The 25,504-nt window shown below is 38.9% G+C and overlaps 1 long non-coding RNA gene across 1 annotated transcript; it reads right to left on the bottom strand.

Moving 5' to 3' along the window:
• Positions 1–1,460: 1,460 nt before the first annotated feature.
• LOC134163315 (uncharacterized) lies at positions 1,461–22,106 on the bottom strand. Its single transcript, XR_009964698.1, has 3 exons — positions 20,694–22,106; positions 20,467–20,565; positions 1,461–1,898 (listed from the first exon to the last, which is right to left on the bottom strand). It is a non-coding gene; the product is annotated as an uncharacterized LOC134163315 (long non-coding RNA).
• Positions 22,107–25,504: the final 3,398 nt, after the last annotated feature.

Here is a 25,504-nt window from a genome sequence, read left to right as displayed (position 1 = left end):
TTTCTTTGTATTTCTTGTGGTGCTATCTCCATATGTGTTTGTGCAGTTTCTATCTCTCCATCTATCTATAATTATACAACTAGAGCTTGGCTTCGAGGGCATTAGCAGTAAACTATTGTTCAAAGGAGATTGCAGATTGCTTGGAGCAGGGAACTGTCTTCTTAATTAGTCTGGAAAACATCACACACACTTATGGCACTATAGCAATAATAAATAATAATAAAAATAGTTCCTGAAAGGGGGTTCATATTGCCCAAAGGCAAAGGCTGGGCAGCTGTTGGGTAGTTGATGGTTCCCAGCAGTAAATACGAGTGGATAAAGCATTGTTTCCAGGAGGGATCTTGTCAAGCTGCAGATTCCTTCCCAGCCTGATACCTGACAGTACATCTACTTCAGGTATATTCACTGGAGATATTTTCTCTGATAGGATATAAAGTTCACTCTGCTTTTAAATGACAAGGTAAGAAGTGAGAAGTAATAAGGCAACTTCCCAGGCTGAGCCAAGCAGTCTGCTGCAGAAGTGTCCTTGGTCTGACCTTTTTAGGCTTCTTTTTTTTTTTTATTTTTTTCCTTTTTTTTTTCCTGTTTAAGGGAGAAGGTGTGCAAAGGCAATCCAGCGAGACTGCTCTTAGAACCAGCAATATAGTGACAGCCTTTGGAAACAGCTATGCAAGGAGGCTGACAGATTCATCAGGTACAGTGTGGCTCTACTGCAGGTCTGCCTCACTGAAATGGTTTAAGCTTTTTTACAGCTGCTTAACCTAGGGGAGAAAGGGAGGGGGCAGAGAGAGGCTGGGAATTTCAGTCTCAGAGGCAGCAAGTGTCAGCTCCTCTCTCCCGTGAGAATACTCCTAGAGTCTGATCTGTTTTGTAATGCAACAGATAGCCTGCCTATTAAGTGCAAACAAAGGCTATATTAAAAAAAAAAAAAAAAGGAGAAAAAATAACCTGGCTGAATACAGGTTATTTGGTGGAATTTACACATTTCTGTAAATGAGTTAAATTGCTGGATACTGGTGATGTATCTCAGCAAAACCCATTCACTGGAAACCAGCAACAAACATAAACTTAGAACCAAATCCTGCAGACCTTACTTAGTGACTACTTAGGCAAAGCTCCTAGCAACTTAAGTGGAAGTTTTGCAAGAGTAAAAATGATTATATTTGGTTCATGAGACAGTAAAGCCAACATCCAAATATACCTTCACAGTTTCTTAGTTATTCTGTTTCTACCCAGAAGTATTCTATATGCACTTTTGAAATAAACTATTTATTATTCAACTGAGGTAAATTCATGTAGGATCCCTTAGACCCCTGCATCCATACCTGACAAACTTTGTATTTTAGGTGAAGCATGGTGTCCATGGGTTGATATAGCAAATATTCCTTTAGCTTTAGCAAAGGCCTGAATTTTACTCTATTTCTGAAGCAGATTTGAGGAATGACTGTTTAGTGTCTGAAGTGAGCAGAGCAGGAAAGGTTGCAGTGAGCTTTGTTCTGGTCCTCTGATGCTACAAGGCTCTGATGCTGGTGGCACAAAAAAGAACAATTTTTGACAGCTCCAAGTTATCTATCTCTAATATTTCACAGACTATTGCCTACACTGCCTTTTGGCTATGGCACAAGACCATGGTCCCTAGATGCAAACTTTTATTCACCTTTGATTTAGAGACATTATTGGTCATCTGCTGTTTGCATGAATTCAAGCAAGAATTACCCAAAGTAAGCATAAGCTGGACCCATCTGTATGTCTGCCTGGCTGTCAGAGTCCACAGTTTGTCCCCCAGTGTGCTGCTGCAATGCCTCATGGCCAGGTGGAGCTGACCAGACCCAAACTTCTTGCCTGACCTTCACAAGCTACCATGACCAGTACCAGTAACTAAAATATTGGAAGGCATACTGTGGTGAGGAAGACACAGGGTTTTGTGTTTTGGTTCGTTTTTTTCTTTTCCTTTTGCTTACATACCTTTACTGTTGTTTTTCACCCATGTACATCTCTTGCCCAATGTTATGGTAACTACAGAGCCTTTATGGCAGCTGAAGATGACCTTTTGGGTCCAAATTCAAGTTCATTTTCTGTGGCTCAACAGTAATTAAGATTTAGCTCATGGTATTTTTCCTACTATTATTGACCAGCCACAATAACTTTCAAGGACATGTGTTCAAATTCACATTTCACCAGCTCACTTTTTCCCCTTCATCTGTATCTTAATTGCTGCAGCTGCTTGTACAAGTCAAAAGTGGGGTGGGGTGAGGGTGGTGAGAGGAAAGCTCAGAACTAATATAAAGAATATAAGAATATAAACACTTTCAAGAGTCCACAGTTATTCTCCTGGAAGATGTTAGCTTAGATCCACTTCTAATCAAAAAAGGAAAAAGATACATTATTTTAACAGTCAAGATATGGAGGATGTAAAATACACTCAAAGAAATAAGAGACTATTTCAGTAAGCAGTACATCCTGCAAACAGTATGATTATCGTCGCTGAAAAGTTTTTAACTGTTGTACAAGAAATGAAACAAGTGGCTGAAGAGATTAAAGTCTGGGACAGAGATAAAAGTTTCTTAAACTCTGGCTTTCTTGATGTGGTAAAATCTTTTTCATGTGAGATTAATCATTGGTCATAAGGCCTTTAGCTAAGCAGTTTGTATATATTTGAAGGTAAAACTACAAAGCTGCAGAACCCCATCACTTGTATACAAAATTCTAGAAAAAATGCAAGAAATGAGATGTAAAAATTCCGAAGTCTCTGTGAGGCATGTCATTTGTTCAAGCTGCTATAGACTGCTAAAGACTGAATTCTAACAATGAAATCTAGATCAAGAGTAGCTGTACTGCATGAGTAGCTGTACTACACATAGCTAAACCAGTAATTAATAGTTATCATGATTATTATTTTGACTGTAGCCTTTCTGTATAGAAAACTCTAATTGTTTATCTGTGCTTACATTAAGAAAGCAAAAGTCCTGTCAATCTCTCTGCCATTGTTAAGGAATCATTTCTGACAGCAGTTTCTGTAGGGTATTTTAGGAGGTAAATGTTACCTTGACAAGAAATTGATTTTCTAGTATAATAATAATAATAATAATTCTATCAGATACTGTAATTAAAGTCATAAAGCAATAAATATATTACCAGTAAAGAGAAGCCAGCAGCCTGACTGAAGACTAAGAGTGAGGTAGAGATTTTTACTTTTTTAGTACTCAAGAATGCATTTATAAAGTAAGCACTGTATTTGAATAACAGATGGACAGATACAGGGAACCACCAAGCTAGACCTACAGAGTTCAGAGTGTTAAATGAAGGCAAACTAAGATGCTTGGCAACTGCATTGTAAAATTCAGTGTATTCAGAGCTCCTTTACTAAGAATAACTCCTTCTTTGTCTGGAGAGTAAAAAAGAAAACAGAGCAGCAAAACAGATTTCTGAATCAATATTAGAAATCAGTGCTATGGGTATGATAAAAAGCTAAAATGCTAGATACTTGTTATCAGTATCTAACACTTGGTGTTTATATTTTATTTTCCAAACTGCCAGATTATTTTTCCCCATTTGCTGAAAAATCAAAACCATAACAAGTCCTCCACCTTGCCTCAAATATTACACATTTTACACATGCTATGAACTGACCACTCCCTATTTTAATGTTTTGTTTTTCAAAAGAAAGGGAATAGAGGTTACATAAATCAGATAAACATTTATTGTCATTTATATTGAAAATTATGCCTTATTATTATTTGCTTTTAAGTAAAATTCCTTTTAAAATTGAGATGAAGGCTTCCCAGTTGACATCAGTGAACTGAGACTGATTTTTGCAAGAAATAATAGCAAATGTGGCGAATTTTGCGACAGTCATTAGTATTTTCCTTCTTCTATAGGAGTGTAAAGACTGGAGTGCTCTGTGGAGTGGTCTCAGAAAGGTCATTAAGGACAAGGGATGATATAAACAGTCATCTAAAAGCATGGCAAATCAATCATAATTAACACTTTGAGGTACTTCCTGAACATAAAGCCATTGAAGGAAAAGGTCATTGAAGGGGATCACTGGACAATGTGCAGATATGGGGGCAAACAAGGTTCCTCACTCCAGTTCTTCTTTTTGGTTGATCAGTTCCTGCCCCTGCTTTCAGCACCACCCGATGCTGGAGCATATCAGGGTCCTGCTGGGAAGGAAGCAGGACAGGGCAGGGGTGACAGTGAGCTACACAGAGCTACAGCCGTGATCTACAAAAGCCATTCTGAAGCTAAGTGGAAAGTCCAAGGAGAAACTTGTGATTTAGAGACAATCTCTAAAGTATTTAGGCACAGAAGGTGAGAGGTGTAGGCATTTATTGACCACCAAAATCTACAGTCTTGAAGCATCTACAGAAGGCAACTCAGCTAGATTTTTACTTAATTCACCTGTTAATAACATTACCTGAAACAGGAAGAAGTGCAGAACAAGGAAATTAATTCCCCTTTGTCATACATTGTGTAGTGACAGTTATTTAATTAAAGAAGCAAAAGTCAACACCCCTTCTCTTCTCTCAGACCTGGTAGCAGCAAGTATGAAACAAGAACGTCTTCCGGCCTAAGCCCTGTAGTGAAATGCCCATTTTGTGTATTATCTTGGGTCTCAGAAAACAGGGAAATGTGCACATACCTAGAGCTGTCAAGAGCTAGGTATGCCCAGAAACAGACCCTTTAACATATGGCGTATGTTTCCTGGCATTCCCAAGGTCATATGGCAGTCAGACTTGATATGAGTGGAAGACTGAATGCAAAATAAATGTTTCTTCACAGAAAAAGTGCAACCCAAATTCCTGAAATCCAAATGTTTGAATACACTATGGGCCTTCATTACAGATCATCAATGAAGATTTATTGCAGGACTAAAACCACAGACTTGATCTATTAGATGAAATCAACAGTTTCCATGTAGATCAGACTTGAGAGGAAAGTACAGCACAGACAATGCCACAGAGATACTTTTAAAGTTGTGGTAACTGTAAGTCAATTATTTAAAATATCTTTTACAGAATAAATTTGTTTCTGAAACTGAACACTTAAACCCAGAAGATATAAGTGATGTGCTAGCATTATTAGTCACAGAAGACCAGGGACCTATTGCAGTAGATGTCCACCATACACTTAGTAACAACTAGTCTGTGTTTACTTCATCTTGTATTCCTGAATATTTTCATTCTAGTGACTGGTTTGGTAGTAACAGCACCTGAGCACACACACTTCACCCTCCTCAACTCAAAACCTGACTGGGATCAAACCCACCAGGATGCATATCTAAGTGGTGAACATAGAATCATAGAATAGTTAGGGTTGGAAAGGACCTTAAGATCATCAAGTTCCATTGGGCAGGGACACCTCCCACTAAACCATGTCACCCAAGGCTCTGTCCAACCTGGCCTTGAACACCACCAGGGATGGAGCATTCACAGCTTCCTTGGGCAGCCCATTCCAGTGCCTCACCACCCTAACAGGAAAGAACTTCTTCCTTATATCCAATCTAAACTTCCCCTGTTCAAGTTTTAACCTGTTACCCCTTGTCCTATCACTACAGTCCCTAATGAAGAGTCCCTCCCCAGCATCCCTATAGGCCCCCTTCAGATACTGGAAGGCTGCTATGAGGTCTCCACACAGCCTTCTCTTCTCCATGCTGAACAGCCCCAACTTTCTCAGCCTGTCTTCATACGGGAGGTGCTCCAGTCCCATGATCATCCTCGTGGCCCTCCTCTGGACTTGTTCCAACAGTTCCATGTCCTTTTTATGTTGAGGACACCAGAACTGCACACAATACTCCAGGTGAGGTCTCACGAGAGCAGAGTAGAGGGGCAGGATCACCTCCTTCGACCTGCTGGTCACATTCCTTTCGATGCATTTTCACATCAACCAACACCCCCAAGCCCTTCTCTGCAGGGCTGCTCTGAATGCCCAACCTGTACTGTGTTGGCTTTCTGGGCTGCAAGCGCACACTGCTGGCTCATGTTCATTTTCTCATCAACCAACACCCCCAAGCCCTTCTCTGCAGGGCTGCTCTGAATCTCTTCTCTGCCCAACCTGTAGCTGTGCCTGGGATTGCTCCGACCCAGGGCTAGGACCTTGCACTTGGCAAGTTAAACTTGATCCTCTCCTACAGTGGGCCTAAGGTCTTCATTCTCGCAGTCCCTGCATCTGCCTTTCAAGACTTGGGTGGTGCAGTAAGTGCACTTGCCAGTGAAGACCGAGGCAAAGAAGTCATTAAGAACCTCAGCATTCTCCAGATCCAGGGTAGCCAGTTCTCCTCATAGCTTCTGGAGAGGGCCCACATTGTCCCTAGTCTGTCTTTTACTTGCAATGTACCTATAGAATCCCTTCCTGTTATATTTAACATCCCTAGTGAAGTTTAATTCTAACTGGGCCTTAGCTTTCCAAACCAGGTCCATAGCTTCCCGGACAACATCCCTGTACTCTTCCCATGCCATCTGTCCTTGCTTCCACCTTTTATAAGCCTCTTTTTTCCTTTGCATTTCCCTCAGGAGCTCCTTATCCATCCATGGAGGTCTCCTGGCCTTCCTGCTGCACTTCCTTCTGGTTGGGATGCAACACTCCTGAGCTTGCAGCAGGTGATCCTTGAATCTTAACCAACAGTCTTGGGCCCCCCTGCCCTCTAGGGCTGTATCCCATGGAACCTTACTGAGCAAGTTCCTGAAGAGGCAAAAGCCTGCTCTCTTGAAGTCCAGGGCAGTGAGCTTGCTGCACACTCTTCTCAGTGTCCTGAGGATCTTGAACTTGACCATCTGATGATCGCATTACATTACAGGCATCCCAGCCCCTGTATCAGGACTGCTGGGCTTTCATCTTCATTTGTGAAAAAGCAGTGAGGCAAATAGTTGGGGTATCTCTCCTGCAGAAGAAAACAACAGCTGTGCCAACAGAAAGCTGGAGTTTCCTCTTCACTAGACAGAGACTGTTCTGATGATGGCCAGCATTACTTCATAACTGAATTTCCACGATCTATTTCAATGTTCTCAATCTGATCAAAATTTGCATTGAATATAATTAGTTTAAAAGAGCTAAAGTAATAATGCAGTGTAGCAAATGATAAAAAAACTGTGTTTGACACAAAAGAATTAACATTCTTCACATAACAGTTATCATACTATATGCTCCTGATTCTGTGGGCACTTCTATGGCTTCACTTTGAACTCAATCGCTCCGAGTCTATTTCACAAATGAAGCCTAGCTCTACTTAGATTCTGAACAAAAATGCATTTACGATGTAGCAAACCCAATGAATGCATAACCAATTTAAATGCAATTTAAATACTATTATGGGGGTGAAGCATAATTAATTTTAAAATCATATTTAAGTGTTTTTTAGTTTGTGATCCCCTGCCTCATTTAACGTGAAGAGAACATCACTAAATCATTTACTTTGCACATAGGGGAGGCTTACTTTCTGCTCAAGTGTTTAGCATTTTTATTCCTTTTTGTTATGTTTTTTAAACCAGATTTTCCACTGTTGCCATGATTACATTGTAAACTGTTTAAAAGCCCCTGTTCACAAAAGAATCCTGCAGAAATGCTGAAGCTCTGACTCACTTCAATTTAGCAGCTTTGTCAAATTTCTCTAGCTTGAAACACGATGAAGCAAATTAGTGACAAACATTCAGTGTTCTGCTCTTATAAGGCCTATAAACATTTTGGTTTGTACGCATAACAGCAAATCTCAGGCAGCTGAAATAAATCCAGACAGAGCGTTTAAAGGGGCAGGTTTTCCAGAGATGAATGTAACAGATCATGGTGCACGATGGTCTCAGGTATGTGATGATGGTAGCATTACAACATAGACACATAAGTGGAATTAACAACTGTAAACAGGTATGAGTTGAAAGGCTAAAATTACACAGATGAAGTCTTAACTTTCCTTTATTGGCCAGTGAGTACCATACACAAGCATGAAGCATGGCACCACCCTGCACTCAAGTGCTGATAGAAAGCACGTAAGTGTGTATACAACTCGCCATTTAAGCCAGTGGTCAACAATGATGGAATTAAAGTACCAACATTAAGAAAGTTTTCTTAGCACCAGATAAGTTGTTTTCTGGTTTTTTGGGTCCCCAGGTTACTCTTTCCCTAAGGTTAAAAACCATGGGACAGATTAAAAGATACTTTACGTGACCAGAAGTTGCCAGTTTTTCTTGTATTGTAGTTCAGATCTCTCAAAATTTATAATGCATGATTGTTGTCATGAAAACATCACAGTTCACCATCAGACACTGGAAATAATGTACGACTTTCTCATACTTAGAGCAGACCCACTGGAACGAGAGCCCCACAGGGCACAGACTGTATCTTTAGGTGTATAAAATTCCTGCTCATCTTTTTCAGTTCATTTTTTAGCACAGAAGACAAGATTTAACCCCTGAAAAAAACTGGACATAGATTTTCTTTTGTCTGTAACATATATCTTACTGGGAATATTAAGGACAATTCAGAATTACTGTCTTCAACTGGTAGTACAAAATTAGACATTCAAGATCTTCATGCATGTGCACAAATATCTGCTGGTTCAGGCAGCCCACTTTCTGCTCGCATATATTGCTTTGCACAATATATATGCAACACTGAGGAAACCTCTTTGTAAATAGTCATCAATAACCCTTGCAGCATGCCTCACAGTGTTAATCCTGGTGTCCTGGCCAAACTCTAGCCTGGGTGATTACACTGTATCTGTTGAAATTCTCTCTGCAGTCTCAATTGGTTATGTCACTCTTCCAGCGTCTAAAAACTATTGTGTAATGTTGTTAATGCATTTCACTGGAAGCAGTAATTTCATTTGTGTTTAAAATATCCTCCATATTTCTGGACAGCACATACTTGAAGAATTTTTCAGAATGCTATTTCATGCAGGTTATGTAGCACCTTTTCCATAGGCCTCCATGTTTATTCAGGCTAAGGTTACATGGTTGGTTGCAATACTGCATAGCTCTATTTAAGAAGCCTGCAGTCACCGGTGCTACCATATTCTCATTTCTGCCCACTAGCTCACTGCTCTGTTACATGGCACAGTAGCTGAGGGAATACATTTGCCCAAAGAGATGATTTCCTCTTCTGTAGATTGTAAGTTGGTCAAGGATTGAGCCAACAATTGTGCTGACACAGTTATAGGACTGATTAGATAGAGAATGCTTAAATCATCATTGCCGCAGGAGAAATGCTATGTCACTTGGCATAAGCATACTCGTGCAGGAAAAAGGGAAGAGTGGTCCTCCAATGAGGGCATATGTCAGAAGCAGTAGTTTTGTAGAAAGGGTGGATTTAGATCACCGGAGAAAATAATAAAAGATTCACCATTTGAATGTTTCTAGCTGTAGCCTTCTGCATGCAGGTTTTAAAGACAAAATACATCGACTGTGACAGAAAAGGGCGCTTGCACTGATTGGAACAGTTCAGGTTAGTGTCCCTCCTTGCCCTGATGTGGAGCAGTAACAATGTGAAGCTGTTTTCTCTCCTTATAAGGGTAAGTTGTCTGGTGGCATATATTGTTCTAGAAAAAAATATTATCTACCTAACATAATTGATAATTAAACTGAAGATACCATAGATGCTTGAAATAGTCAGCATTTGTTGACATTACAGGCTCGGACTGAACTCAGACCATAGAAATGAGAAAACCCATGTGAATGCCCTAGTGGTCTGTATTGAGTCAACGGCTTGCAGCTCAATGCATCAAACATAAGCTTTCTTTGCAAACCATCATATGGTTTGGGCCTTTGGCCAATGACTACCTAAAGACAGTATTACTTTTTTTTGAACATAGATGTTCACAAATACAAAGTCTAATTCAAACTCAATCTGTTATATTAGACTTCATTACAAGAATAATAAAATGTCATCCATGTCAGTAACTACACTCAGAATTTTATGGCAGCAGAAGTTACCTGCTTTGTAACACTGCATATTCTTGGGACACTTATATGTGAATTTACTACATCTTCCATAAAGTAATACCCTGACTTGGAATACTGTGTTAGGTTTTTATATGTCAAAACATATTGGCACCTTTTTGCAACACATTTAAATGTTAAATAGTCTCAAGAATTCATTCTGTGCTCATTACTTTTCAGTTCAAGATGGATTATCCAAATTGATCATACCACAAACACACTCATTAAAAGAGTTCAACATTTATGATGCATCATGTCAAGCAAGGTCATGATTTAATGTAAGCTGATTCATCATAAATTAAGAAGCCAAGGAAAATAACTCCTGAAGGCCAAGGAGAGCATATATTAAAGAAATAGTCAGTAGTGATCTACACAAAAAATCTATTGCTGTCCCACAGTATATGTGGATGTAAGTACAACTGTAAACTAGAAGTACATGTGGTACTTCAAAAGGGACACTTGCCAAAGCTGAAAGCAGCTTTAAGTAAAATAGAATGGGAAAGGAAACACAGATATGTAATGGTTGTATAACTAGAAATTGCTTAATTATGCAATACTCTTCAAACTGCACAGTAGTGTAATCATGCAGCAAATCTGCTTCATTTAAAATTATTCCATCAAAGAAAAGGTGAGAAAGTAACATTTTAAAATATACTAGAAATGCAGGAAAGAAAGTGAGGGAGTCAAACAGTAATGGCAGTACAGCATTTATGCATTATGTAGGGTACAACAATGGAATACACTTATAGAAAGTGATGGGAAGTTTCCCAGTATGAGTGCAGAAAAGGCAGAATTCTACATTACAAATGTGTATGCTTCTGTTTTTTTAAAAAGTAGTGATAGCATAATATCTAATAAACAAAGACAATATTTTCTCTTTTCCATTTTCTACATTTGTTAATGAGTTCTAACTAGAAGTAAATATTTTAAAGTTTGAGTTTCTACGCAAATTTCATCCAAAAGCCTTATAAGAATTGTCTAAGGAGCTACTAACACACCAGTAAATTTTGGCATACTTGGGAACAAGATAATCTTATCAGATTTTTAAAAAGTAAACCTGGAAGAAAAGACAAAATACTGAAAAAGATCTGGAGATCACAGAAATATTCTCTGTTCAGCTGCATGATTCCTATACTAAATGCAAATCCTTAATGTAAAATACTGAGAAAGGAGAGGTGGAGAAAGGTAGGCTTTAAACACAAGTAGGCAAGGGACATTACTTATGTTTTGGCAGGCCATTACCAGCATATTCTGCTAAATCCACTTCAAAAGTAGGCTGATCAATTTGAAAGGGTTCAGAAAAGAGTCATAAAAATGACTTAAGGTCTGGAAAACAAATTCAGGCTATTCCACACAGATTTTAAACAAGAAGGATGGTTAACTAATAAAATATCTATAATCCTTGTGATGCAAGTGGGCCTTTGAATCTTCCATCAACTCAAATTGCTAGCAGTTCTCTAAATTAGTATCAGGTTAATTACTGGCACAGACGCTACTTCTGCATGCGCTGAATACGATGGATCACCCTTCACAGCCAGCTGGCACACTCAGTACAGAAATATACAGTGCTCAAGTCAAAATAGACAGGGATGAAACTCAACCACCCTGTTACTTTTCTTTCCACAAGTAACCAATGACATTAGCTTTCTTCCCAGAATAAGGCTGTTACACAGGAATCTTGTCCTTGTTCCGGCTTGCTGAGGGCCTGGGTTTTTTTGGCAGGGTGAGGGAAGGTAATGAGGGGCAAGAAAGGAGCTGTGCATGCCACATTTGTGCTTATTATCTCTCTCAATTCTGTGTGTGTATATGTGGGTTAAACATCAACATACAAACAATCTCTATAGAGTAAATTGGTTTTGCATCCCCACGCACCATATTAAAATGAGTATCAAAGTATAGGTTACATGTTTTATGCAACAATACGGTTTACTCTTAGCCAGAAGATGCGCTGTCAGAAGAAAAGTCTCTGCAAAATTAGAGTGAAACTTATGCTGTAACTGAAATGCATTTTTGTATAAGCGTGTGTTTTCATTGACTGGGATCTAAGAGATCATCTTCAAACACTACACTTTGAAAAAAAGATCAATAAATTTAGGGATTTTCCTAAGTACATGGCATTTTCTTAGCATACAAGCCAAGTATTTATGTGGGTAATCAGCAAATACAGATTATGTGAATTTCATGAACAGTGTTCTGAAATATGGAGGTGAGATATTATTCATTTCAAAAAGAATGTGATATTCACATATGGCCCATTTTTTCCCTTTTTTAATCTTTTCTATATCACAACAGAAAACAGATTTTTTTTTGTTGTTTTTGTTTTTATTTTTTTGGGGGGGAAAGTGTTAATCACATCAGAATTGCTTCAAAATTTCCCAATTTCCTCCCTTAAGTTTTATTTTCAGACTGGGAGGAGGGGGGAACTAATAGACTTCTTTTATTTATTCTGCTGTGTGAAGTTGCAGAAAATGAAACATTTGCCCTGTTCTGATTAATTATTGGCCATCTTGGAGCCCTGTTGAGTCAGGTGACAGTGTGGAATACCCATTTCTCAGGAAACCCCCATTCGTCCCTCAAAAGGGGCCACTCACTGAAAATCCCTTCACAGTCTGCTACAAAAGCTTTTCTGCTATTCTTCTTCACAATAATATATATTTTACCCTTCTGAGATGAAAAGACGAAGGGGCTCAAGCTAAGAAAAGTTGACCAGGAGGCTGGTGACAGCAGTCACTTGAGATCCTTTCAGAGATGCTCTCAAGCATAAATATTTAATCTCCTTCGTTCCCCCTAGTGTGAATAATTTTTTTCCCCTTCAAGTATCAAAACAAAGTTATTGAAATGCATATAACCCTGATATTTGATCCATGGCCTCTAAGGGTCAAATACACACTGACCAAGCTCTTAAAGCCTGCAGAACTTTCAGGTGGTCACTTTGCACACACCAGCTCATCAATCAAGCAATAATCAGCAGGACAAATGGGGGAAGATGCTGGTACAGACTACTTAAAAGGCCTGGGCAGCTGGTCCACTTCAAGAGTCCTCTTTATATGGTTTCAGCCTTTAGCCCTCAATGTTTGAAGTGAATTAAATACACTTGTTAGTTTCAATAGTTTATCCTCACATCTGTTTGCATTAGCAAACAAAACTGTTCTTGCTGCAGCATCTCTCTTCTAACATTTGGATCACTTCTTCTGAATTAAGAAAGGCCCTCAAAACACATTAGCAATTTCATTTTTCGTTTAAGGTATTCCACACATCCAATCTCCCTGCCTCATTTTGTCTTTGTAATAACTGCTTTGGTAGAAGCTGCAGACAGAAAGAGACACATTTATCCTAAGCAACTTGCCCATAACAGAAACAGATTATAATAAACTGCATTGAGATCATTGCCCCAAATTAAAAGCATTGCTGTACACATATCTTGAACTGGGTTATTATTTATTTTCTTGGGCTTTTGATTGGTCATGTTGATGACAAGCTAGTGGCAATTCTGAAATGCTGATCACATCTGTTTATCAATTAATATGCAGTGATTATTCTTAGCTTTTCAATAGAGGAGGATAAATTGGTTGGCAAAGTATAAAATCATTCTGTCTCTCACCAAGGAACAAGCAAAACTGACAACCTCCTCCACTCCCAGTATGTCATAATTAGAAATTAGAGCTGCATCAAACTGTTCGCTACAGCTGTAAACTCTGGCAAAAGAAAAAAACCCTCAAAAACTCTCTGTCATTTACTTAATAGGCTTTCTATTTACTGTGAGCATGCTGAAATTAGGGATTGGGCTTTAACACAAGCAGAGAACAGGATATTTCCAAGAATTTCTGGAGGTTAAAAAACTGCTTTAAAGTGTCTGTCTTTCTCTAATTATTTTATTACATTTAAGAATGAAATTAAAAAAGGGTTTAAATTCTTAGAATTAAGAAATGAAAACATGGCACAATGAATGCATAACTTAGAAATGAAATCTATGAAAAGGTAAAATATAAACAGAATGGGAATATTCAGGCACCAGATTTAGAGGAACTTTGAAAAACTATTTCCTTATGAAATTAAGTTGCTATATTCTGGGTGACTGTCACATTTGTGGGGCTTTTTTTGAAGGAAACCAGAAGGAAACAAAAAATGACTGTTTTCCTTGAAAATGCCATTATCAGAAAAAAACACAGAATTAAAGCAGATATCCCATTAAATAAAAATAAGAAATAATAATGTGCAGATGGAAAATCAGAAGACATTAAAGCCACAGAACTGCCAACTTAGCTTCCTCAATTGCTGTGGGGATCAACCCATAAATAAGAAAACATCATGGTCAGAGATCTGTTTTTTTTGTTGTTTTGTGTTTTTTTTAAGTCTTTGAGTTTGAGTCTAGATTTTTCTTTATTGTCAACATGCAGACACAGTCTGTAAAGTCCATAGACACCATAACAGTGTGACGACCGGGTGACTATGCTCTACCCTGAGTTCAGGAGTGGCTTTGGGGAGCAAAATGGCAACTATCATCAGAGAGGTGAATGTGTACCTGTGAGATTGCCAAAAGGCCTTGACACACGAGTCTTGTCTTACCTTAGTAAATTAAAATATGACAGGGAAGATTCTCAGCTATCAGACACAGATATTAATCCTTTCTTACCACAGCCTGCAAGCTTTTGGCCCAGGCTATCTAGCATGGACTTAAACCCCTCTGAAATGTAGCTTGGGAACAGCTGTGGGATAGGGACCCTTCCCAATGGCCAGATTGCATGGATCTAATCTGTTCTGCAAGCAAAGTGATTGTACTAGCACGGACAGGTTCATCCATATACAGCTCCCACCAGTCACAGCACATGCAATAAAACCCATTTTTTGTCACTATTGAGGGTTGTTTGTTGTTGACTTCATTCTGGTGGTTTGTTTTAGAGAGAGAGAGAGAAGTAGGGAAATCTTAGGCTTCCAAAAATTTTTTGTCTATAAATTAGTTATAAGCCTGTTGAATAGCCCATCACCAAAAGTAAGTTATTTATTTAAAGGCTACAATGATTGCATTAGCTGTTTTTGTTTCCATTGTTTTGGAGAAGTGTGTTGGTTAGGATCTGAGTGAAGGGAAGAGTAAGCTGTAGCAGCAATAATACAACCATGGTAATATAAATGTTGAAGTAAGTTTGTAAGAGTGTGATTTCTGTAGTCCATACGATTTAGCATGATTAATGAAAATGTAGAGTACAAAAAGTATGAAAAATATGAAAATAGTAGGTTATAAAAAAGTTTCTCAGTGCAAGTATTTACTTCTTTTGTCATCAAGCTCTCATGTTCTGATACTCCTTATGAAACAAAAGCAAGATAACAACCTAAGGTGTTCACAGAACACTAAATTTAGGAATAAAGAATATTAAATGCAATCTGCATTTCCACTGAATTAATCTGAAATCTGGCACAAACAAGTAATTGACCAGGCCCTGTTTTACCTTTTGGAATAAGATGTCTAAGACTTTGCTGAGCCAGTCCAGACCCATTACTAAGCGATGCCTCACAAGTTGAATAAGCTATGGAAAAGATATTTCATCATAACTGCTAGATGTAACAGGTGACCTTACATGCACAGGATGAGGTGGCAGGCGTATGAAATTAGTGTCACTGTCAAGCTGTTTGTAATTCAAGCCCTCCGCCTGGGGGCCCAGCTTTGCAAATGGGCACATAATCAAATAGAAAGGAGGCAAAGGCGGGGGGTAGGAAAAAGGGTAAATAGCCCTTTTTTCCTGTCACTTCTTCCATGGGTCCTCAGCAGCTCCTCTGCTCCCGGCTGACTGGAGTAATAGGAATCCAACATCTGTGCAATGTGAGGCAAAGCTGTACCTGTGCCACTGCTGTGCAAGGCACAGAGAATGCCAGCTGCTCAGCTGCTCTACTTCAGGTGAGCCAGGAAAACCATGAAAAAGAGATAATCCAAAGTGTGATAAGACAGGTACTGCATGTCAGGGAAGTGGATTGTCTTGCTGGGCATTAGCTGTGCTGCATGACATGTCATTTGGTTATCTGGTCTCTGTTGCTTGGACAAATCTTCCAGGAATCAGGGACTGTCCACCAGGCTAATTTTTTTTACTGGATATTTCATTGCTCTGCTGAGAGCTGAAAAGCACAAAAGTATTTACTCTTGTCCAAGTCATGCCATCCAAATTACACAACCTCTAGTGAAGACAAAGTAAATTGTGAGGGGGCAGATTCACTCGTGATACTTCTGTTGCCTGATACTATTTGTTAATAGACAAAATACAGCATGTCCCTGAAAAAAGTTTAAAAACAAAAATTAAAAAAAAAAAAATCAGAAAATAGTTTTTCTGCTGTTTAAAGAAGCATCAAGTGTTTTCACTTCAGGCTCTGTAAATCAGAATTATGTCAGGTTTTGCATGCATGTGTATCGTTTTAGATAAGGGAATGAAACTTGAGTCATATCTGCAAATATCAAAAGCAAGACTGTTGCATTGGTTTAAGGCAGGCAAGCACCAGTTTAAGTTTAAGAGCTGTTTTAGTCCTTATTTTCTATGGCACGAACTCTGCATTTGCAATCCTTCCTCTACCTTCTACTATTCATTCACACAGTAATATATTTTAGCAATATTTATCTCATTTTAAAAAATTTTAATTAGAGAAGTTTTTAGATTCTCTCTGGAATATTCAGTTTTGGTATTTTCAGTGATGCAAGGGGAAATTGCAAGATTCAGGTCCTAAACATGCTGCTGATGTTTCTTGTTTTCAAATGACTTTCCAGAAAAGCACTTTTTTTTTCTGTATATATTTTACAACTCCCATGCCCATTGTCTTTATGGATGGAGAAGCTTGCTCTGCTGTCAGAAATACCATTGGGGCTACATTTCCTATTGGGCTTTGTTCATTCAGCATCCCCCCCCCCCCCCCCATCCCAGACTCCAGTAAAATACACTTCAGTGTTTGGGATTTCCCATTCATCCCGATTAAAACAAAGCCAGCAAAGTTTCCCCCACCAAACTGCGCTTGTTTTGAAGAGGCAGCAGCCACCGGCTCTGGTTTTGTTGGGGATGAAAAGAGGGCATCGCAGCTGTAAGGCAGTGCAGACGTGTGAAATGGGTTTCACACGCTGCTCAGCTACCAGTGGGGTGGCCATGTATGATTCAGTCTGGGCTAAGTCAAGAAAAGGAAAAGCCTTCAAAGCCACGCCAGCCATCACCTCTTACAAACCCTAAGTACCCCTTTTGACTGCCATCGCTTTGCTGAAAATAACACATTTAGTCATTTGTCATAATTATAAGAGTCCCAGTGACAAGGAATGCGGGCCCGCCTTTTAGCGCTGCCAGGCCTGTGATAATGCAGCCAGCGGGGGACGGCTGCTGCCAGCAAACTGCGGTCGCTGTGCCAGTGATGCTCCTGCCGAAAGGTCATGCGTGACCTCTGCAAGCAGTTCATCCCAGATGATTGATCGGCTTGCAGCAAAACTAATAATTACATAGCTCTTCATTGCCATTCATCTTCGTAACACGAAATTTATCCTGGTGTGAAGGATCCAGGCCAGGCTGGCGTAAACTGTTGAGCCAGAAGCCTACTAAAGCCCCAAAGATGCAACTCAAACTGTTTCAGCTCCACCCCCCACCCCACCCCTCTTTTAACTTCTTGTTTTCTGCAGGTATTTCCCAAAGACAATGAACAACGTAATCTTCTTCGCTCACGTGTATTATTTCAATGTTTCTATTTTGTATTTCTAAGCGTAATCTACAAAACTCAACCAAACTTATTCTGTTTGCTTTCTCCAGACACTCTCAGTGTGCACGTGTTACTGTTACAGCATGTTTCTGTGACTCACAAATCTCTATTTTTTTACCAATATCCATTTAAACACCTTTTTAACATGAAGAACATAAATATACTTTCCCAATTGCTTTCAGTTACCTAGGATCCTCAAGTTTTTTTCAGCAAACATTGCTTTCTCACACATGGTAAGGACCTTCTGCCCCCACTCAAACAGATTCAGAGCCCTTCAGAAGTGTGAGTGCAGACTCCTGCAGGGATCGCTGCACTTTCCAGAAAACCTCATCAGGAAAACATACTCGCCATGTAAATATGGGGAGGCACACGTCAAGGCAGCAGAAGTGAAAACTTTCTGCTGAGGGTGTGTGAAGTGTACCTCTTTAACCTGGAGCTATCTCTAGATCCCCATGGAAGTGAAATAGTTTGAATTTCTACATTTCCCCACACCCCAGCCAGCAAGCGAGCACCTATCAACAGGGGCTTTGTTTTCCAGTGAAGTATCAGTGAACATCCTGAACTTGCACTTGGGAGAGGTAACACGAGACAAAAATTGTGTATACACAAACACTCCCAGAGTTAATTCTAAACAAGGGCTTCAGGACAGAGTCACCATATGCTGAAATGCTCGGAGACCTGTTTGCTTTAAGCTGATGTCTCCTAGTCTTTTACGCCAAAGCAACAACCGACTGCCAGGGTGTTTCATTCCTCTGCACCCTACAAAGATGTAGAAAAGATGTGTATATCCAGACTAAGGAAGAAGAGTCCTAGCAAACCCTTTCTTTGTGTTTCTGGGATGCAGCTTACATATATGTTAGCATGTCTTAATGGGGAGCCAGAAGTGTTCTGGACAGCTGAACACTTCTGACAGCCCAATTTTAGGAATCACCTCTGATCAATAAGAGAAATTTCACATTTGAATCTTTATCTACGTGAATTATTCACATCTGAATCTCTCATTTACCAAGCAGGGAGCAGGCTCTGATGTTTGCTCTCTTATTATGGAAAACTCTTCCAACTCTATTTACAAATCTTCAGTTAGTGAAATTTGCTGGTAATAATCTAGCACTGAGTAGCATATTCTTCTGAGAATAGTCAGTTAAATTAGCCTACTTGTGAAACAATGTCTTGGTTTACACAAGTAAACATTTTGGACTTAGAAACCATGTTATTGATAAATTGATGGCTAAATCCCTACAGCTTTACTTGTTTTTTTGTGTAGCCTATTTCTTTGTCCAATCCGCTGTTATATTCACAAGTAGCATCCTTAAAATGTCTGAAGTCAGGACCCCAGGATTTTGCCAAATGCTAGGAATATCTCTTAAGATGTTACCAGACAAGCAGCCTTAAGTGAGAAGAAACACAAAGATCTGTCTGCTCAGACTCTCAAAGGATCCAGCTTTACCCTCCCAAGTTTGTTTTGTTTTGCTGATTACACTACTTTCTTGTAGCTCATCTACAGTGAATAAAACTTTCTTTTAATTTAAAAAGAGGTCTTGTGCTCTATTTTTACTGCAAGGAAAACAACTGATTTCCCCTCCCCCTAGCAAAAACCAGTGCAGGAACCCAGTCCCTGGCAGCTGCTGCTGACTTTAAGCACCATATATAAGGTATTAAACCACCCACTTTATGTTCTAATAACATTAACAGTCTCACATGAACCAGGACATTCAGGTTAAAGCTAAAATTCTCTCCTTAAGTCACCACATTGTGTCTAGGTACAGTTTTGCAGCACTTAATCAGGGGGCCTCAGAGCAGTGGGGGGTTCATACCATATGTGCTATAATACCTAAGCACAGCGGGGTGAGTTAAGGACAGAGTTTTAGACTTAACTCTGAATTTCTTAGGTTCTGCTAGTCCCATGTTTAATGTTTTTTTTTTTTTAAAAAAAAAAGAAAAAAAAGAAAGCATTCTATGTGTCTGGGGAGTTACTTTCCTCTTTAAAAAAACCAACAAATCAACAACAGAAAACATGTTGTGAAGGACAGTGCACAAGTGAGGGTGATTTCTCAAGAAAAGATGAAAGTAGGTATCCAATACCAACCATCTACAATGATAGCATGGGCATGTTGATATTCTACAAATATTTATGCAACTTTCAAACACATTAACTTAATCCAGGTGTCTAATAACGCTATATTAAAAATACTGTTTCCACATGAACTTTATAGTTCTTAAAGCCATTTACTTTAATTATATTGTCTTTGATTTCTTAGCATCTTCCAGGACACAGCCTAGAGTTTAGATAGTACTGCAAAATACATTCTCTAATGAGATGCTTACAGTTTAAAAATCAATACTAATTGTGCTAGATTTGTACTTCTTCTTGGCAAGCCTGTGAGCAAATATGTATTTGCTATGTATTAAACAAGTTTCAGATTAAAAATTTATCCTCATAGAAACTCCATAAAACAATCTGCAAGAAGGTGAGAAGACTAAAGTTGTCAGCGTAACACTGAATTTTCCTAGGGCAACTCTATGTAAACCTAGTGGTATTGTGGAAAGACCAAAAACCAGACCCTTTATTTCTTCTCCTGTAACAGCAGATAAAAGGTATTTAAACATACAGCACCTGCACATCGTCAAATCTAAAAAGAACGATAACCAAAGCTGAACCAAAACTGTACAGCTAGTATTAGTGTCTGGAAACAACGCTTCTACAAAGTACATCTCATCTGTGTTTAGGGTGACTTCCTATTGTTTGTTAAACATTTTTCAGTCGCATCTAGGTGCCTACTATTCGTACAGCAAAGTGGCAGAGTAAATTTCTACAGTACATCCTACTTACCTTCTCCTCAAAAGAAATTCACTGGCCTCTGAGTCAAGATCCATTTTCAAAACTAGAGGGTAGATCCTTTGCTAGAATTATTTATTATGGCTGCATCATCTGCAAGTGAAATGAAATGAACATAAAATGAGCAACATCCAGGGAGTGTTACCCTTCTCTCACTAAGGCAGGCTTGGTGGAAGGTCTGATATAATATATCATACCTTGGTGAAAACCCATCAACTCACCTGATGATTTTTAATGTGGGAAAGCAGCAAGGTCTAGAGGGAATGTTTAGGACAGGCACGTGAAACATACCCTCAAGAGTAACCCCCAGTGAAAATACAAGTTCACCTCTTCAGAGAAAAGCTCATTAAAAACTGGCAGATCTCAGTGGTTTTATTGCAAACCAATCAACCTGAACCTGTAAAGGATTCTGACCTCACCCAGATTCATGGGTCTTCTATTTTTGACTTTACCTGCTACTGATAAGAATTGATTTCAAAGGTTCTAAAATTAACTCTGTGCATCAAAGGATGGTTATAGCATGTCTTGGCAATGTTGCAGTTTTACACTTTTTGCTGTTCTGTGTGTGTTCTCTAATTGGAAAAGTGTAACCCTTAAATCCAGGAATCGGTGACTGAGTTAACTTTCCTCTTGGAGAAGTGCTTGGAAATTGACTTCCTCATAAGTGAGGTTTTTTCCCTTGCATGCAGGTGGAAACCAGAGTATAGTTCTCATAAAGTTAACAAGGTCACTTTGCTGGGCTTAGGCCTCATGTAATTTAAGTCACCTATTGCCAATGAAGGTAGGTAACATTTTCTGCCACTACAGATCACTCCTCTGAAACCAGAGCAGTGATTGTTAGCAGTATAAACCCACCAAAACCAAATGGATTAAAAATGTCCTAAACAATCAGAAACTGAAGAAATTGAAAAAAAAAAAAATCTAAATGCTCATTTAGCAGTGTAATAAAATGAACGTGTATGGTAGGAAATAATTCTGTGCTTTTCCATTTAAGTGTTTTGTACTGGAAGATGTAAACACATTCATAATAACATCAACACAGGCAGGGAGTGCCAAAACCACAGACATCACACTAAGTTACCAACCCAGAAAGAAGGTACCCCTATGTCTTGTTTTTATCCTTAACACCTTTTAGCTTCTTTTCCTCACACGTCTACCCTCCCTGCTTTTAGGCTGGAAGAAGCTGTGAAGTGGTAAAAGGAGTTTGTGCTCATAAAGGTTTGATGACTCGACCATCTGGCTGGGAACTCTCATAAAAGAAGCCCTGCAGAGGTTAAGGAGGTCAGAGACTACACAAGGTGGGGTTGAGGTGGGTCCCAGAACTCCTCTAACTGGCACCCAAATTTTATCCAACCGATTGTAAGGCGCTCTCATCAACCTCCACAGAAAAGCATCTCCATGGACTGCTGACAAACATGACTTCTTTCTCTTGTTCGTTCTTCTAATTCTATGGAAATTTAAAGGCAATGTCTCTGCCCGTATCCCATTGTAATCAATTCCATCCTCTCCCAGTGCTTAGCTCATTAACAAGTGACCTGAAGGCAGGGGAAAAAACCCACAACTTTTGTATAATGGAGCCTTGCTGCGTAGAGACTATAAAAGTAAACAGGCCTGGTTCACTTAAATAATAATAAAAAAAAAAAAACAAAACAAAACCAAACCCCCCAAAAAACAAAAAACAAACCCAAAAAAACTAAAGAGATGAAGAAAAAATACAAAATATACTCTCTTAAACACTTAAGATTCCAGATGTTAGAAATTATCTACATGACAGATATCTGTTCTTGCATTTGCAAATTATTTTTCCCTTATAGAAGTGTTATCTAGAGCTGTAACTGTTTACACAACAATTCTGTGCAATGTGCCCCCAAACTATATATTTAAAACCTGTACACACAAAGTTATAGTCTTCTGCTGTACTGACTGCCCTGGCAGCAGATAAGTACCCAGCATCAGGGTTATGAATTGCAGGCTTCATTAGTCTTAAAATGGTAACAAAGGAAGATGCTCCCTAAAAAGTGTCATCCTTCATCCGAGAGGGTAGTGCCTGACACATTAGGAATCTATATGCTCAATTAACCACTGGCAGGCTCATTTTTTCTGTGCCTCTCACTCAGCTTCTCTCCCCACCCCTTCTCCTAAGCACTCCACACTTCCTTCTGACTGAATCCTTCAGCCCTGCCATAGATAGCCCTGACTGTATGCAAACGCTCAACTACAGGGCTACTTGAGGGATTACTTTTGTCTGCTACTTGTTCTCTCTCAACCACTTTCCAGTGAACAGCCAAAGAATGTTACTGCTATATTTTGCTTTTGATTACCAAAAGGGAATACATTCAGATCTTTTGCCATTAAAAGTTAGTTCACAAATTCAGAATCTATCTTGGAAATTAACATAGTCTGGTACTTAAATTGTAATTTGTATTCATAGCTCTTGAGATCAAGAACACTTTCTGAAGAAGCAAAGTATGCTTCTTTTATATAAAAAATAATAGTTTTTCAGTCTATCAGCTTGTGAATCTAACATTTTAATCTGTCCATGATTTTGTTTGCTGTTTTTCTTTATTTTTTCCCGCATTACTTAAATATATCTTTAATTATATGAGTAGCCTTACTGAAATAATTTCAGCAGTCAAAATTTTGGGTGGAAGGAATAAAGAGGGGGGAAAAAACCAAAATAAGAGGGGAAAGTTAACAGATAGAAACCACAGCCAATCAGAACAGAAAGCCAGTGTCCTAAATGGTTCATCCTCCATAACTATTAGCATACGCATGATTAACAGTATAGTAGACCTGATTAAGTGTGTCTGTACATTATGCTAATCCCTGCATGTTGATTGGCAAACCTGATTAATGATACACCAGGTTTTCTACAGTGATGGAAGGATGATGTGCTGGTCTCAAGAAAACTGTGGAAAATAAGCGAGCAGTGTGCAGCTAGTTACCCAATGCACAGCAAAAAAAAGGGGATGAGAGGGAGAGCTTGTGCTGCTTGTGTGTGAACACAAAGTTTGAGACATGAAGTTTAAGAGAATGAAATTGCTTTACAGTTTTGCTTATTACAAAACAATTTAAGTCTGGGTTTGGATGCAGATGAGATATTTGCTTATTCTAGAATTTGTCTTTGCTTCAACCTGTGTATCTCCCAGCACACATATGCATGGGAACCTACCACAGGAAATTATAAGCAGTCTGCACTAACTGCCTTTAAAGATCTTTCCAGAAAACTGTCTAACACCTGTCTTGTGCTTCTGTATCTTGCTGAATGCACAGAGTATGTAATTTTCAACCACACTTGTAATGCAACTAATTTCAGATAGCTTTTAGGGACTGTTTCAAAGTACTTCTGAAGTCTCCAGAGGATATGAAGTCTCTAGATGAGACTTCAGCAATGTTTTTGGGACTTGGTGGTTAAGTGTTCTAAAGATAAGCACTTGAAAATGCAATTCATTGATGCCTCCACCCTGAATGCTTGTAAAAACAGATGATGTATATTTAGCTATAGCTCCTGCTTGTTATTGAGTTATTGACAATGAAAGTCAGCAGTCTTATTAAGCTGAAAGGACTTGCTAAATGGCTTCAATAGAAGCTTAATGTCTAGACAAGGAAGTTAAAACAGACCTATGCTTTGTCTCTTTCTCCACCAAACATACCCTGGTCTACATATGTAGGCATCTAGCATAAAGAAAGGTAAAAATGCATGTTCATATCAGTGTAAAAGTACAAAATGTCTAGAAAATCTGTGTACTATTGATACACACCATCTATTTTAGGTCAGGTATACAAATTTTTTAGCCATATACATTTGTCCAGAGCAACTTTGGAGGATTAAGTCTCTGGTGTTAAAACTGCTGAATAGCTTTTCTTGAGTTGAGGTATTCATGTGAGGTCAATCTGGTTATATTGGGTCAAATTTACCAGCTGCTCTTGGCATGAGGTTGGTCTGTGACAGTAAGTCCAGAATTGTTCCAAGAAAATGAGGTTCCCACTAAGAAATATAGAAGAGTTGGGCTGTTAGTACTCTTCTTGTCCTTCCTTGGGTGAATTCCTTCATAGCCTGTAACTGAAGACCTGTGGAAACCTGTGTTCATTGAACACTGGCAGTGTTGGTGTGAGAGACTGGCTCAGCCCTTCTGCTTTATCTCCTGATGCTAGTCATGGCATCATGTCTGTAAGCATCTGTTTTATGCAAAGATAACCAAGAGAGAATCCAAACCACTAGTGACGTGTGTGACAATGACACTGCATAGGTATTTTTAATCGGTTAAATTTTATTGAGTAAGTTAAGCTGTTATTATTAATTCTTATTTAGTTTTGGTAATTAATTTTTTTTTTTTTTAATGATTCAAGGGATGTTTGTTTTCACTATCAGTAATAGGTTTCTAGATGCTTGGGCTAGCTATATGGTAGAATAGTAATTGCCCCACAGAGAGGACAGAGCTGTCTAGACCCAGCCAATATGAAATGCTGCAGAAGTAGGTATGTCTTAAAATGTTCTTCCTGGCAAATGGAGACCTAACTTGGGTGGAAGTCCTTTTTTTTTTTCTTCCTGTGGTCTGCAGCCCAGAAACTTTAATTAAAGATATTTTTCTCCAGCTTGCACAGAACAAGCTCATTCTTTTAAATCACGGTAGCGATGGAAGGGTGGTGGTAGCATCATTTTCACTTGCATGGGTAACAGATCCTTTTAGAAAAAGTGAAATGCAATGTTCTCTAAAGATTTTTTTTTAAATCACAATTTTTTATTAAGGGTTGGGTAAGCAGCAGATGAGGGGGAAAAGGGCAATTCTTTTCCTCTTTCACAAGTATTTCCCTACTTATGCGTTTTGCCTTAGACTCTCATTAAAGTGTCATCTCAGTTAAATATTGAGATATGATCTATTTTGTGTGCTTTTGGTCAGAATCTCTTATTTAGAATAGGGCAGAGACTGGTTTGAGTCCCATCAAAGCCCAAGAAGCTTAAAGTGCACATCTTTCACCTCTTCAGGGTTTAATACTTTGTGGAGGAGTGAAAAGGATTATCTTTTCTGTG

The sequence above is a fragment of the Pezoporus occidentalis genome, unplaced genomic scaffold (genome assembly GCF_034315485.1).
Source record: "Pezoporus occidentalis ecotype Australia unplaced genomic scaffold, CSIRO_AGI_Poc_V1 ctg2, whole genome shotgun sequence".
In the NCBI taxonomy this organism is placed as follows: domain Eukaryota; kingdom Metazoa; phylum Chordata; class Aves; order Psittaciformes; family Psittacidae; genus Pezoporus; species Pezoporus occidentalis.
The sequence above is the reverse complement of the archived record's forward strand: the minus strand, read 5'-3'. Positions and strand labels throughout refer to the sequence as shown.